The sequence below is a fragment of the Zootermopsis nevadensis genome, unplaced genomic scaffold (assembly GCF_977971745.1).
Source record: "Zootermopsis nevadensis isolate Lab colony 2312 unplaced genomic scaffold, Znev_1.0 Znev_ptg000030l, whole genome shotgun sequence".
Lineage (NCBI taxonomy): Eukaryota > Metazoa > Arthropoda > Insecta > Blattodea > Termopsidae > Zootermopsis > Zootermopsis nevadensis.
In genome coordinates this window covers 13,656,400-13,672,505 of record NW_028259162.1, presented here as the reverse complement: position 1 = coordinate 13,672,505, position 16,106 = coordinate 13,656,400, and the positions used below count along the sequence as shown (strand labels likewise).

General features: G+C 36.5%; 1 long non-coding RNA gene across 1 annotated transcript; it reads left to right on the top strand.

The window, feature by feature from the left end:
* The first annotated feature begins 9,984 nt into the window (after positions 1-9,984).
* LOC110831820 (uncharacterized) lies at positions 9,985-14,537 on the top strand. The gene is made up of 3 exons (XR_002543723.2): positions 9,985-10,213; positions 10,577-10,675; positions 13,892-14,537. It is a non-coding gene; the product is annotated as an uncharacterized LOC110831820 (long non-coding RNA).
* Positions 14,538-16,106: the final 1,569 nt, after the last annotated feature.

Here is a 16,106-nt window from a genome sequence, read left to right as displayed (position 1 = left end):
ACTGCGTTATGCCCGTCCAGCCTTTCAGCTGATTCGTTCCAAGATGCACTTAAGCTTTTCATTTATCGTCCCCCTAGACCCTTTTAATGCAATTCCTGTAACGTTTCCATTTTATTTAAGTTGTGAGTTCTCATTTCCTACTGATTGGTGAGACATTTACATCGAAATAGTCGCAGGAATCTGTGGCCTGTTATTGATTCAACGAGGTATAACAGATACTGATGTTGTGTGCTGCCGAATCAGGATGTTAGGATGGTTATGAATGAAGAATCAAATTAAACATGAGACAATTAGTCATGACATATTTTATGTTATCAAGCGTGCATTCTCTTTAAAACATGGAAGATTTTCCACTGATAGGAAAACAGCTGTACTTACACAAGACTACGTAATCTGTATGGGATATCTGACTAAGGTAATCGAAACAGAAGCTTTTTCTTACAATAGGATTCGTTAGGTACTTTAGTAATGGCATTTGTTCTTCAAATTTTATATTAATGTAGCTGAAAACATTTTGAGCCATTTAATACCTCGTTTACTATAGTCATAACAATAACCATAACTCTTGTTCAACGGGAAGAGAAGTTATTATTGTTTTGTGCTGACACTGACGAACGTTTTATCGCGCACTAAAAATATTATTTTACAACATTGACGAAACCAGGGAAGATAACATGGGCCGAACTTGTAAATTATGTCGGGATATGAGAAATGGGTGCAAAACGTTTAGTCAGGAAACCTGAAGGGAATGAACGACTTAGGAGCCTAGTTTTATGCCTGTATGGGAAGAAAATGTTAAAACGTGCCTTAGAGATAACAGGAGTTTATAGATTGGACTGGATTCAGTTGGCTCGGATTGGGCCTAGGTGAGGGTTATTATGAACACGATAATTGACGTTCTAGTCCCAATAAATGTTGAGAATTCCGTTACCAGCTAATCGATTATCGGTTTCTGAAGTAGTGGTTTCTCTCCGTGAAAAAAGATCAGTACCTTTCTTGTTATCTTCTTTTCCGATTGATGCATGTGTGTATTGGCTCATGTGTCAACCAAAAAGTATTCTCTTTTCTGTTTCATGCGATTTATCATGTTACCTTAATAATGTACAGGCGAGGGTCAGTGGATAAACATGGTACATTCCAAATATGATTCTGACGCACGTTTTGCAACCAGAAGGAAAAAATAGTTCTAACTTATTGATAATCGTCACTGCTACGTACAGCTTTGTGAGAGCTCTCTTGCATAAGCAATACAATGCCCTCGACATTGTCACATGAATCCAGACCTGCCATTTGATTTCTGACATTTTCATGTCATAATTGTATCTTATCCTCGTATTATGAATGATACACTATATCATTGCAGCTACTGGTATAACGCAGTTTATACAATCAATTAACCTGTAATTACGTTACAGACAAATGTTTAGGAAACATTTATGTTGGTTCAAACTAAAAGTTGTTCTACATTTTTAAGGCTGCCATCCTTGATACTGGACATAGGCTAGAGATATTGTAAAAGTTTATCACATAGTTTTCACATAGACGATCTCTCTAGAGGCAACCACCGAAACGTCATTAATAAATATTATATTTTAAACCCTACAATCACCAACGTTCTGAAAAAAGTAAGATTTGAGTTTCTCGAGTGTGAACTTAACTATCTTCTGGGTTGTTGAGGCGTGTAGACTTGTAGAAATTTACCGACGTTTCAGAGGTGTTTGCTGCTTCCATCATCAAGGCGTTTATATGATAACATGTCTCGTGCATATGGTACTCACTTTGCTAGCAGCTGTCCATTTAGGTATTAAGTAAATAGTATAGGTAGAGCAGACTTAGGGATTATACGACCGATTTGATGGTATCTGCTGTTCATTAATTTCAGTCACGCAATAGCCATCTTGTGCGGACAACTCGAGTAAAGGGCTAATTGAATTAATAGAACCATTTTACCATCAATATTTTGTTTTGCCCGAAGGTACATAATGATTAAGTACAGTAACACGCTTTACAGTCGGCATCTCATTTATGAGTTTGTGCAGTGACACTTCTACATATCGTACTATGTCAGTCTTTGTCAGTTTCCATGTGGGACCATATAATTGCTTTACGCTTCATTTATTCGGAAAGTACAACGCGAATCGCAAACTACTCATTTATTCCGTGTTATGTGCATTAAAGATTTTGGCGCAGTAAATGTCATTATTAAACAATTTTGTGATGAATCCTACAGCCGTAGGCTTACATCATATAGTGGCTTGAAAAATATCTCTGAATTTGTATCTTTGCGAATCGAGATTCTTGTATTCTCATGGACATAAATGTGAAATGAGCTTTGTAAAATGAAACCGAACTTATTTTTTGAAGCATAATATAATGCAGAATATGAGCTATATATGTCTTTCCCTTCGTCTTCACAAAATAATTTACGCATGTACTCTTTGTGAATTAGATTTTGATGCAGTTTTGTTATGCATTGAGTGATGTTTTAAGACTACCTTTACGATTTACTACTGTTGATTTATTAAAGTGTCGAGTTGAATACGAACCACGTTGAGAAATATTTCAGGTAGTCAAGAACGATAGTTGGCTCCCAGGGTCAAGCTGATGCTGTTTATTTTAATCTTAGCAATGCATTTGATCTTGTCCCTTATACTCTGCTACTGAAACCGCTCAGTGCTTTAGACTTTCTGGTGATTATGTAAACTGGTTTTGTAGTTACTTAACCAACAGACAATCTCAGTTTCGTGTTTCTGGAACTCTTTCGTCTCTGTTTTTGTTGTCATCTCTGGATTTCCACAGGCATCTGTTTTGGGTCCTTTACTTTTCAACTTATTCATTGATGACATATGCAATGTAATTAATCATTCTAGGTGTCTTCTTTTCGTTCATGATATCAAAATCTTCCGTTCCATTGAATCTCCTAACGAATGTAATCAACTTTAATCTGGCATTGACTTTGTACAAGGTTGGTGCACTTCTAACTTCATGAAATTCTATATTAGGAAAACCAGATTTATTTCCATTTCAAGAAAAAGTAACAAACTGATCTAAGATTATAAACTTTTCCAGTACTTTGCAACACGTACCGACTTTATTAAAAGACCTGGGAATGTTTTTTGACTCTAAACATCGATTTCACAACCGTGTTGACTACATATTTTCACAGTGTGTAAGTTGTTGGGTATTGTTCGCACTTTGACCTTTTAATCCTCCTCTCTTTAATGCCCGCTTTTGTTATATTTTAACTCAGTTAGATCAAAGCTTGAATATACCTCTGTCGTTTGGAATTCTGTTACGACTACTGATGCCAACAAAGTGGAAGGCATCCAGCAGAAGTTTGCAGCCCTTTGCATATTCGTTTCCTCTCCGATGTCCATTACGGCTATGCTAACGCATTACAGTGTTTATAACTCCTACGCTTACGTAAGAGAAGGCGCTGTATTGATGCATTGTTCCTTATCCAAGTTTACAGTCGTCTGAAATACAGCCCTTCCTTTCTGGGAGCTGTCGGTCATCGAATTCCTACTCGGTATCTGAGAGACTTTTAAATGTTTGGTTTTAGCCGTGAAATTAAAAACTGGTCCGTCTGCTAGATGCGCATCAGCTGCTGATGTGTGTGGGGACTTCGATATATTTGAAACATAAATTGTTTTACCTTAATCATGTTTTATAATAACTGTGTAGCTATTCATATGTAAGACATTAATTACAATCACCATATATTTAAACTTTCTCACCTCGTCCACAAGACATTTACACGTGCTATCATCCTAATTACATAGATAGCCTGCTTTAGTAATTTGATTTTTTGTATTACTCTTGTATGTTTTCTTCTCCTTTTAATCTAATTCACTTAACTTTATTTTATTATTAAAAGAAAGATAGTTATATATCCAGTAGCAAGTTCCCCTTATATATCCACTTGATGTACGCTCCTGTAATATTTTGATAATCTTTTCTTACTTTGCTATTCTTATGATCGTGTTTTCTCTTGTTCTGTGTCTGTAATCGGCTGTAATTCTGGCTGTTGATACAGCACATTCATAACACATAATTAAATTGTTGTTATGTTACTGTTTTTTGTTATTATGCCTTATAACGTTTAGATGTGCTTAGGTGTTCAAGAAATTTAAGAATCAAAGCATTGATATGAAATATTTTACCGTATTAAGTTCCTGGATACCATCAGTATGCTCTTTGTTAATGCGTCGTTATAAATGGCAAAATGTTACAGAACTCATTTCATTTTATGTGTTGTTCATTTACTACCTTTCATGTCTACAAGGATAATTGTTCTGTTATTAATTGAATTGAATTTTTGCAGTAGAAGCAAGGATGGGAACTGCCATGCCTAACTACTTTCACAGTAGGCTAATGTAGTCCATACTTCTTGTCCAGTGAACTAGAAGTAAACATTTGTTTGTTCAGGTGAAATGAAAGCGGTCACGACAAATTCTGTCTAAATATATTAAATTTGGCTAACAGCTTGCCGTGTGGGAGACTCCACTGTTATAGGAAATTTATTCTACTAATAAATAAAAGGCATTTTGCAATTGGCTCAGTTGGAAGACGCGGACTATCCAGAACTGAAACCCCGGGACAAATGTTTTTAGTGGTGCGTGGCCAAGACTTAAACCGCGACATGTATGAGCCTCCCGTAACGGTCGCTCACACGCCAAATAGTTTGCCGTTGGTTGTACGGAATGTGTCAATTGTTTTTACAACTTTAATCCTGAATTAAACGCACGACGTTTCAGAACAACGTATTACAAGATGCCATAATCAATATATCTGTATTATTTACATCGTCACAATTGGACATCTTGTAATTGGTTTGCTTTTTTATTTAGTGTTCTGTCTGACGACAGGTCCATATGAACAGGATCCTTCCATCCTTTTCTCGGACTGGGACCTGTTCATTTACGTTCTTGGCAGATGATCCAGAAGTAGTTTGCCATTGCCTTCTGTGTGTGAATGGAGTAATTGTTTGGATGCCACGGAGAAACCGGGGAAGCCCCTGGAGGAAAACTCCGTGTTGCCTAGACCACGGCCTTGCCCAACACAAGTTATAAATTCGGGCACCGCCGGGAATCGAACCCGAGACCCCAGGATTACAAGGCCAGCGTTCTAACCGCTAGACCACCGTGACGTTAATTGGTTTGCTATGAGGTATTTATCAGCCGAATCACAAAAATGTAATTTAACAATAATATTCCGCTTTATTACTAAGAATCCATTTATGTACTACGTACATTTCTTCTGGGATTTTCTCAACATTTGTTTCATTTCCTCCGTATATAATAATTCCTTTTTGTTTTAACTTAACCACAATTATTTTTGTTATTTTTTGTCACGAAAAGTTACGTTTCAACTTTGTTAAGGTATGAAGTTGATTGTCTTTTGGGATATTGTTTGGTAGAAGTTTATAGACATATCAGATGTGCCTACTTCCGTCATAATCGGGGTTATAATCGCCCTGAAAATTATGTTTGTTGTTTGATCTTCCCCTCCGACTTACTGCCTTAGATGTAGAGTTTGTACTAATAACTATCCCTTTATTCAGATCCATGCACTTACTATTTATTCTTTATGTGTGTAATGAATTTCAGATCTCTCTTCCATGTTATAAAAATGCCTATCAAACGGGCGCAGAGTGAGGCTTATGTGGATTATTGATTTTAGTGTTACACACGTGTCAAAATTACGAGCCGAACAAACTATTTTGCTTACAATACAATGTTCTCGTGGCGATAAGCGCAATGTTGATGTTGTCATTATTATTGCTATTATTCCAGTTATGTACACAGAAGTAGCTGAACGAACTTCTCTTTTTGTACTGTGGAATCACTAAATGATGCTAATAGAGATTCAGGTGGGCATGCTGTTCTTATAATATGAATTAGTTTGCGTGTTGCAGAGAGCCGGTTGTAAAATTATTAGCGGGTTGAAAATTGTATTAGAACGCTCATTTACTTCTCAGCTAATTGGATTTCCAGCTCCGCTTTAATAACAACATATGTGTTTAGCTCCTCGTAATACATAAAATGTACTCTTACAACATGCGTCATATGACTGATGAAACGTATGAATTTTAGGGGTTCCATTAACTTGGATTAGGTTGATTCGATCGGAACCTTTTATCTATGTCATGGCATATTATGTATCTTCGAAAAAAGCTTCCTAAATTATAATTCCCTCGGAATGTTGGTAATTTAATTGGAATTGTTTTAGCAGATGCTGATTGGCTCTTGTATATGATACTGCAGTGTTTTAATCACAACATTCAGGTATACTGTAAAAGTATGATTGCCTTTCCCAGTAATCGAAAGAAATATTTATAATTGCGGAGTATTTTACTATTGCTTGTTACCTCAACTAACCGTGCCGATTTTATAGGTATGAGTTATTCACTCAATTTTAATCAAGAATTAAATTATTCTCTTAGTAGACGGTTTTGCTTCATAAACACGATAATGATGTAAACAGTCTCTAAATTCAGAGAATTTGCTTGCCTATCTAAAGTTATCCAACTTTCCAGAACAACTGAACAAGTTGTGTTGTCATTCAGACACAAGATCGCATGGCCGCCACGCTGGTGGTTTTCATTGCAGTGAAGTAGTATCAAAATACTTTGACTTATAACGACATACTGTTCATTTCGAGATTTGTTGATTTTTGTCACTTAATCGCTGCAACATTTTTTTTCTCGAAATATAAACAGGACATAACCACAGATGTAACTGAGTCCTTAGTAGCACAAACTCAATGGAAAAGGATTCGTTTCTAAGTCTTCGTAATGCTCAAAATATTATGCTAATAATTTGTAGCCCACACATCCTCATTAATCAATTTAATGACCTTTAATGGGGCTATTCTTCTTCTTCTTCTTCTTCTTCTTTTGTAATCAATCCTAGGAATGGTTGGCAGCAGATTGAACTGCTGATACTTGGGTATTCCTGAGGAACTGTAATACGGTGTCTTTCCCTTACCTTTCGTTAACCCATCCGGGTTCATCCGCCTTTAGGGGTGGTTTCTCACCCTCCGAATTACTTAAATTTCTCCGTCTCTCAAATTTGTTTTAGAACGTTTCCACTTATAGTTCGCTTCTACCTCGGATGTTATCAGGGCCGCCATTTTAGTATTAAGTTTTGAAATTTCAGTACGGAATAACCACTAATGACAAGATGTTCGTACTAAAATTTTATAAATATTCATCAATTATTAAGAAAAAACACACGGATATGATGCAATTTGTCTGTCCTTTATATAATAAGGAACGTCGAATAAAATCAACAAGTGGCATTAATCAATCACTTGAATTTAAATATCTGTTGCTTACAACACTGATTTTGACGTTTAAATTTCCCTGCATCCTGACATGTAGTACAAAACATTTATTATACCTTATTTCACCTATATAAATTTTTGAATGCGAATAGATTTTTTATAGAGGAACGGAAATCAGCCTTGAATTTTGAATTATAATTTTCACGTTTTGAAACCTCTGTAATTATTTCATTACTTCGAAAAAATCGTAGTAGAAGAAATATGTGCTATAATAAAACGTCAATGCCTTTGATGTAAATATAATATGAATAATTCTGGCAACACTTTGTTTTCGCCTATGTAATTTTCAGTTGTATTACATATTTCATTCATATTTTTTGGGCTTGTTTTAACCTCTGGATTGTCTTCTTTCTATTCCTATTTTATCCCTTTCTTTTTATTTATTTTACTTACATCTTTATACTTCCAATACACTTCTAGTTTATCATACAAATTTCGTGCCATGTCTGCTGAAAATAGAGAAAATATATCCTCGGAACGGCTCCACAGTCTTTAACGTATTGAACACCGAAATCGAAGGTTCGAATCCCACTGTCCTTTATCTGTTGTCTGCATACGTAAAGACTGTGATTTTACGAGGTCGTAACTGATGAATTCTACAGAACGTTCACCTCAACAAATCAGATAAGAACGTCTACAACGTGAACTAAGAGACCGTAGGAGACTGATCAAAAAGAGGGAAAGAAGAGACAAGCTTGAAGAAAGGAAGGCGGGAGGGAAACGTGGAAGATGATATCTTGCGTGCGAAGTGAAATAAAGCAAAAGAACATCTGCCTTGAATAAATTTGGTGATGTATTTATTTACCTGCCATTTCGTTTCTTAGGTTATTTGATGCTGCTATATTATCTGCTTATAGTCGTCAGAGAAGCCAGCGTGCCTACCCTAATTCTAACCAGCGAGGTCTCGAGTTGAAGTGCGCTAACACCGCACCGTATGATATTATAGCCATCTCTTGGGTTCAGTTGCGGTGATGGCTTTCCAAAACGTTCGGTTACGTGTTGCTACAGAAGTGTAATATAATATTGCTTTTGTTTTGAATGTACAGACATATGCCGTCCAATTACGTTACATTTCAATTTTATGGAATAATCTGCTTTAATTGATGATTCCCTTCCTAATGTAATTAGGACACCAGGTATTACAACAATACGCCAGCAGCAAACTAGTGTAATATTGACGTGCAGTAGTATTTTTAGTGTAGTCCTTGCCAGATATACAGGGTGATTCAAAATTTTAGGGCCAAACTGAAGGAGCGTATAGAGGGACTCAGAGAGAACAACTTTCGAATAGGAATCCATGCCTTCCGAAGTTATCCTCAGTCAGTCGAGGCCATTGAAGATAGGGGTACACCAGTCACTATCAACTCACAAACACAATGTAAACAGCCTAGGGGCCTCTGTAGAATCTGACGGGATACGTGTGATTCAAAATTAGGCTAGTAGGAGAATAGCAAAGTACGATTATTCCAGCGGTATGTTATCAGACCTCCCTACCTTCAATGGCCTCGAATAACTCAGGATAACTTCGGAGGACATGGATTACAATTCGAAAGTTGTTCTCTCTGAGTCTAACCTTTTGAATCAGCCCGTATACGCATCCCCGAGGCATATTCGAATTTTTAGAATTTGATGGTCTGTGTTTTGAATAAATGTTTGAGCCTGTATTTTATGGCGAGGGGGCCACAATATTACCATTGTGGTTTGGAAGACCCTACAATCGCGATGAAGGTCTATTAGCTCCTCTCGTAAGATTGTCAGATGTTTGAGGCAGTGGGGTTTGAGGGAACTGACCACCACCACTACTACTACTAATAGTAATCTGTTGATGGTGTATGGTCGGGAGAGGATAAGCTGAGTTCTATATTCACTGGGGCATACCATAACAAAGCTTAAAGGTTATGTTTACGGCATAATGTCCATTGTTGTCCCCGCCTCCTGTCTGTAGCTTAGTCGTGACCAAGGACTGTGTTGTACCCACAATCTGCGTGGGATATGAGTGACGACGCCTGGCGGCGCTAAAGCACCGACTGTGTTGGGCTGCTGACTTGTCACTCACGCAAAATCCAGGTGTTACCGCTCTGATACCCATTTACGCTCAACTACACCCAACATGATGTGCCACACGGTGGCCTGTAACGTATTTATAGTTGCTGGATGTTTGTGTGGGGACTCCGTTATCCTGTCACACAAACAAAGCAGTTTGTTGCCAGTTCCCAGGGAAAATACGGCAATTCATCAGCACACTAGCGACCTTTAACGTCAGATGTCTAATTCAGGGTCCATTCATATGGCTACCCCACCGTAGGATATCAACGAAAGTTTACCACTAATGTAATTGCTTGTGCAAATTTGATGGTCACAAGTGTTTTGCATTTATATTCCCATACTTGTTTATAGTTTTAGTAATTGGTCTGTGTATTTGATTTTATTATATATACTAGGGATTTATTAGTGCCAGAATTAATACATTTATACGTAAAAATTAAATTTGCAGTAAATAAAAAGTTACCATTTCTTCACAGTACAAAAATTAATTGTTTTCCAGTGCCTTCTGAAATAACTGTTTTTCATGCATTTTGTAAGGCGTCTTCGTACATGCGCAGTAGCATGTAATTCAAACTGAAACCAAAACGCAAATGTTAAATTTTAAAACATATGATTCTGTAAAGATAGCTGTCTTGTTTCCTTCATACAGATAAAATGTCTTATAGTGATTCCGATACTACGGTCCGCTGAGCTACGAGTGGCCTTTGAGTTTCATTCACTTAGTGCGAGGATGAAGTCGGATCACAAAAAATATTGAAATAAAATTAATGAATGTACATAAGCAAGTTGTACACGAGTTGTTAGACGCTTGTGGAATAAAGTAAGTGCAGTATCAACGTATTTAATTCTGTCCTAAGCATCTGTTGAAGAAGACATAAAATCATTAAGTACCAAGACTCTCAAAAAAATTGGAAGTAACTGCCATAAAACATATTTATTACAGCATTCCGATTCGTTTATTGTGTAAATTTGTAATTATTTTCTGGGCACATTTTGCTCACTACAAATTTTTTACATGAAAGAAAGACTCTTTTCAAGTGGTTTCTGTTAACTAAACACTTCATTTTAACGTGTTAATGTTAATTAATCTCGTGTTCAGCTACTTTATTTAAACAAACTGTATGTTTCATTACATTTTCATCACGTTGTCTACTTTCCCTCTTTGACAATTAATTTCTTCCAGCGTTCTTTTGACTTCGACTCCCGGCTTGCGGACAGAGATTCGAACTCCGAATATCCCGTCCAAAATACGAAGTAGTAGCGCTAACTGCAAAATGAGAAGGTTTGTTCGCTTTTTGTCAGTACAGTTTCCTCGTTTCAAGAACACCAGCGAGTGTAATACGCTTCTAGACCCGGCTGTCAGAGTCATTATGCATAGTTTACAGCTGTCATATCTTGACAGACGTAATGAAATACTGCAAGGTAAACGTCGCACAAGCGTTATTGCACAGACTAGTTTACAACAGTCAGATAATGATACTTTTTTATGAATCTGCGAACTACATCATAGGTATGAGAAATCTTACTCTCTGTTTTAAAACAATAAATAATTATTTTTAATATAAGGTCTTAACCTCGTAAACAACTTATTTTTATGTTTGAATAATTTTACAATCTCAGTAACACGTAACACTGTACTGAAGAAACAACTGACAGCATCTAATTATATCCATTTAGAACACACTACAGCTAAAATCCGTCTTTCGTAAGTTGGCGGTTCAGTACTGTGCATGGAATAATAAAAATATTAAATACAGTACCGTAATATATTGGCCACATCTTTCCTCTTGACGGTTTTGTGTCTCCCTTAAGATTTACTGCGTGAATTAATATGTATTACATATTTGTATGCAACTATATGTTACGTACATATTTAGTAATCCCGTAGAGATTGTTTATTTGACTGTGGTTGATAGTACTGAAATGCACTAAGTTATTTTTTTTTTCTAATTTCAGAAGAAATACTTCGAATTTTGTACGTCTGTAAGGAACATGTGTATGTGTATATAGAGTGAACGTCGTCAAACTGAGTTCTATTTTAATCAAGCATGTGACTTAATCCCCATATATGCTGTTAATGCTGTTTCAGATTCATGTATAGTCACTTGATTCATATCATGATTGGGATAATTGGCTATTATTTTCCTAAGTAGCAGGAACCAATGATCTGCGTATTGTAGATGCGTTATATTTTCTTTGAGTTAGGTTATTTAATTTAATGCTCTATTTGTTGTTCGAGCTACTCTTGATGGTTGTTTATTTTGGATAGCCGCTGCTTTCTAATGTCTGTTTTTAAGTTCAATTGGACAGCAGAGGAATTCTACGTTGCAAAACATTCTTTCCGTGCACTAGGCACAGTTATAAAAACAAACACATTCCAGCAACATCTGGTAGCCCTTGATCCGTAACTGGGTTTAGCTTTTGAACAGTTAAATAGAGAAAAATAATCAGTGATTTGTATATTTTACCTTCAATAACAAATATAAGAAGGCAATAACATTAATACGAATTAGTTCCAAAATAATTAACTTCAATATAAATTTACAAAAGAAGAAGAATTAAAAATTTGCGTTAGTATTGAATTATAGCTTAATAACAGAAGAAGGTTTCTTTTTGTGAAACTGTACATTGAATGAATTAAATATTATATATTTTAGTCACATTGTCCTTTCTGTTAGATTATTTGGTCATAATCGAATTTATTTATCCGTTAAATATTTGTCAATAGTCATCTCGCGTTTCATATTGCATCTGGTTGTGTGCCATTAAAGGCTTTTATTTGCACAAAATTCATTACGCTTTGTTACATGACGCACAGCGCAGCCGGTACGAAAGAAATATACATGTCAGTATTTTATGTGGCGAGACATTTCTCTAGGCTCGGAATCTAAAGTCAAGGAACTTTGATTTTGAACTTCTGTTTTTTGTCCCTTCTACCCCCCCCCCCCCTCACCCTTTCCACCATATCGGGGCTAATATGCACGTTCCATGACCGTTGAAGTAAAAGACAAGCTGATAAGGAAGCATCGATTCACACTGTAAAAATTTGTTCGGAGCGTACTTTGTAGCTCGGATGTCGTAGTTCCTATGTTGGTAATGCCTTTGGCTTGTGCAGTGTAAGATTTTGTTATGCTTCTACCGACAAGCTGGTGGTATAGGTGAATTGCAGTTTGGCCACGTGTACTGTATCGAATGTTTCTTAATCTCTGTTGATCAGATGCGTATGACTTTTGCTGTAGCAAGCTAACATCGCATCAGACTTGTTCCATATAGCGAGACGATGAAGTTCTAGTAATATACTAACGTAAACCGACGTACAAATGGCTTGATAAGCGAATTTTCGCTCTTAACGCAAACAGGTCTTCAGATTATGAGATGGAAAAAAGGTGAAATGGCTCGATAAGTTATCGTAAAATTCTCCAACACTTTTAATTAAAAATCGGTGTATCTGTTCTCTAATTCGTGCGTACGAGAAGACGAACGCATTTTTGCGAAAGAGCCTAAAAACGGTGATTGAAAAGCGCACATCTTAAAGCTGGAATCACCGTTTCAGTTAAGACTAATTAATTTCACATGTAACTTATTTTCCAATTCAACTACGTAACGACCCTAAACGAAAAGGTTTGACGCTGAATTATAAGCGCATTTCCCTTAATATATTTTGATAATGATAATGATGATGATGATATTAACCCTAGTCTACTCTCCTGTATTCAAAAGGGAAATGTTTGCTTTCATACATTCATGGCATCAGAAACCTCCTTAAATAACGAAGCAAAATCATATTAGAGTGGCTAATAAATCCTTTGATAGTGTGACAAAGTTCAAATATTTGGGAACGACAATAACAAATCAAAATGATACTCATGAGGAAGTTATGAGGAGCCTAAATTCCGGAAATGCTTGCTACTTCCCAGTTCAAAATATTTTGTCTTCCTGCCTGATTTTTAAGAACCTAATGATTAAAATATACAAAAAAATAATTATGCCTGTTGTTTTGTATGGGTGCAAAACATGGTCTCTCACTCAGAGGCAGGAACACAGATTGAAGGTGTTTGAGAATAGGGTGTTGAGGAGGATATTTGGGCCTAGGAGAGAAGACGATGGGGCATGGAGAAAACTCTATAATGATGAGCTTAAAAATCTGTATTCCTCCCCCAATATTGTCAGGGTATTTAAGTCGAGAAGAATTAGATGGGCGGGGAATGTAGCACGCATGGTTGGGACAAGAGGTGTGCACCGGGTATTGGTTCGGTTCCGTAAGTCAGACATCATAATAGAAGTTCAGTTGGCTAAAATTGTACTACGTATTTTGATAAAGACACTGCCTACTGAATGATATGAATTCATTTTTAGAATATTGATAAGATGTCACAGGCACATATTCTGTAAATGAACTGCAGAATGGCTAAACTAGTATACAATATGTTACAAAACCTAATTTAAGGTTCAGTGACTACAATTTATTAAATAAATTATCCTTTCTTTATTTTTGAAGGAACTGCATCGAACTCTGACCCCGAGACATCCCACGCTGAACGCGGGAATTCAAAAATAATTTTCAAATAACATCGAATGAACTTCATTTAGAATTAATGTGAAGTAAATTTCAATATCTGACCTAAATGAATTAAATATGTATCAGGTATCAAGCCACTTTGACCTCAACACTGCCTCTACAGTAAATCTTAGAATATTAAGTGAGAGTAACTGCTTTGGAATACAAGGCCCTTTAACAATTATCTACTCGTCATTGGCTGTCACTTCCACGTGTCTGAGCCTACGTATTAGCAAAGCAGTATTATAATGGGCGTAAGACAAATGTTACGGACGTATATATGGTTTAAATCCAATGATAGTTTCAATATCTCTTCAAGCTATATTTACACCCAATTATAGAAGAAATTACACGAGCCACTTTGAAGATTTAGAATGTTTTGTGTCCTCGTTATTTCGTTGTCAGATGCAAAATATCAAATCCTGAAGCAAACTAATTATTACGTCGTTATTTCATGTGCCACGTGTCTAGTAACGCTTCAGGATACTGGGTTTAGGTCGGATGATACAGACAGTTGATGAAATAAACGCATTCTCTAATCTAGCGCTGAAACAAACGTTAACAAGTTATTATAGCTTTGGGCGTTTTGGAGATCACAATTACTTACCCTTAGCAGTAAAAACTTCTTTTGAAAACATTCTGTCTTTCAACTGTTTTAAATGGTTTCTATTGTAGAATAAAAAAAATCCCATTGACTAATGCGAGTTGCTTATATGACACGTGGCAGAGACAGGAAAAAGTGTTGCTGTACCCAGTAAAACAGAAAATGTTCCGGAGTTTACCTCTGCTTTCGACTGGAAAAAATTTAAATATAGGGCAGTGTTAAAAATGTTTTACATTAGTATTTTATTCTTTGTTTTTCCTTTTGCCGTGCTTTCTTCTTCCACTTTCACTCCATTCCTATTTCATTCTTAGATTTGGGGGGTTTAAATGAGTGAGGCGTGCGATATCAGACGCTCCTAAATTATTGACAGACTCGCTCTTACTTTAATCCCTCTTGAAGATCAATGCTACGGTGACTGAATCATGGCTGTAACCTGTGACCTTCACATCTGTTTGGAGGAAATGATTCTACCTACTTCAAGTATCGGCCCAGGACACATATGGTGCAGAGAAAATGCCGTGAACAAAATATAAACTTTTCTAGGCTTTTGTTTTGTTTGTGTAAGCCATTGTATTTGATTTCTGAGGCAACATCTAGCAGCTGAATTAATAAATCATCATTATTAGAGGTGCTTATTCAGAAGAACAAACGCCTTGAATAGATTCCCTGCAAGCTGAAGGTCCTTTGACTCGATCCAGTTCCTGTTACTTTATGTCTCTACCGTGATCCTCTAACCCAGGGGTTCTCGCCCTTTTTCGCTGGCGTACCACTAATTCTAATTTAATACACTAAATGTACCACTAACCAAGTGCGTTCAGGAAAACGTATTTATGTTAATATTATCTTTTGATTTTCTTACTTAATTCGCGTACCACCAGTGATACGCGTACTATAGGTTAAGAAACGCTGCTCTAACCTTTTTCACGAAGAACAGTCATAACGTTTTCCTTCTACTCATCGGTCTTCGAAGTGGCCACTTTCTAACACGATTTTCGCCACGTTTATAGCGAAATGTCTTGTTTTTTTACATACGAGCTGTAGGCTGTGTTTAACCCATCGTAATATCCTTAATTTCATAATCGTAATAGTACAAGGTGACTGTCATAATTCACAACATTTTTCGTTGTATCCTATCCATCTAATTTATTAATTTATCTAATTGTGTGAGAACACATTTAGATATATCTACAGTAGTAGTTTATCACGGCAACATAAATAAAGATGGCTGTCTTCTGGGATGTTTTGCTCCATCGAGATTGGTAGATATTGCCCAAAGACTAAAAGGACCTTACTGCCTCCAACATCGTTATCCTGGTAGTGGTGGGTGATGATGCTGGAAGTAAGATCCTCTGAAACGTCAGCCAATATGTACAGGAACACGTGGCGTTACATCCCAGAAGACAAGCAAACAATATATTAATAAATGTATTTTCAAGAAATTTAACCGAAGCCTCGTTCTGCTCATGTAATTCTTTTCTAACAATTCTGTGTCTTACTAGCGGCTAAATCCTCCATCTAAGGAGTTCTGCCAAACATTATTCTTCAGTACTG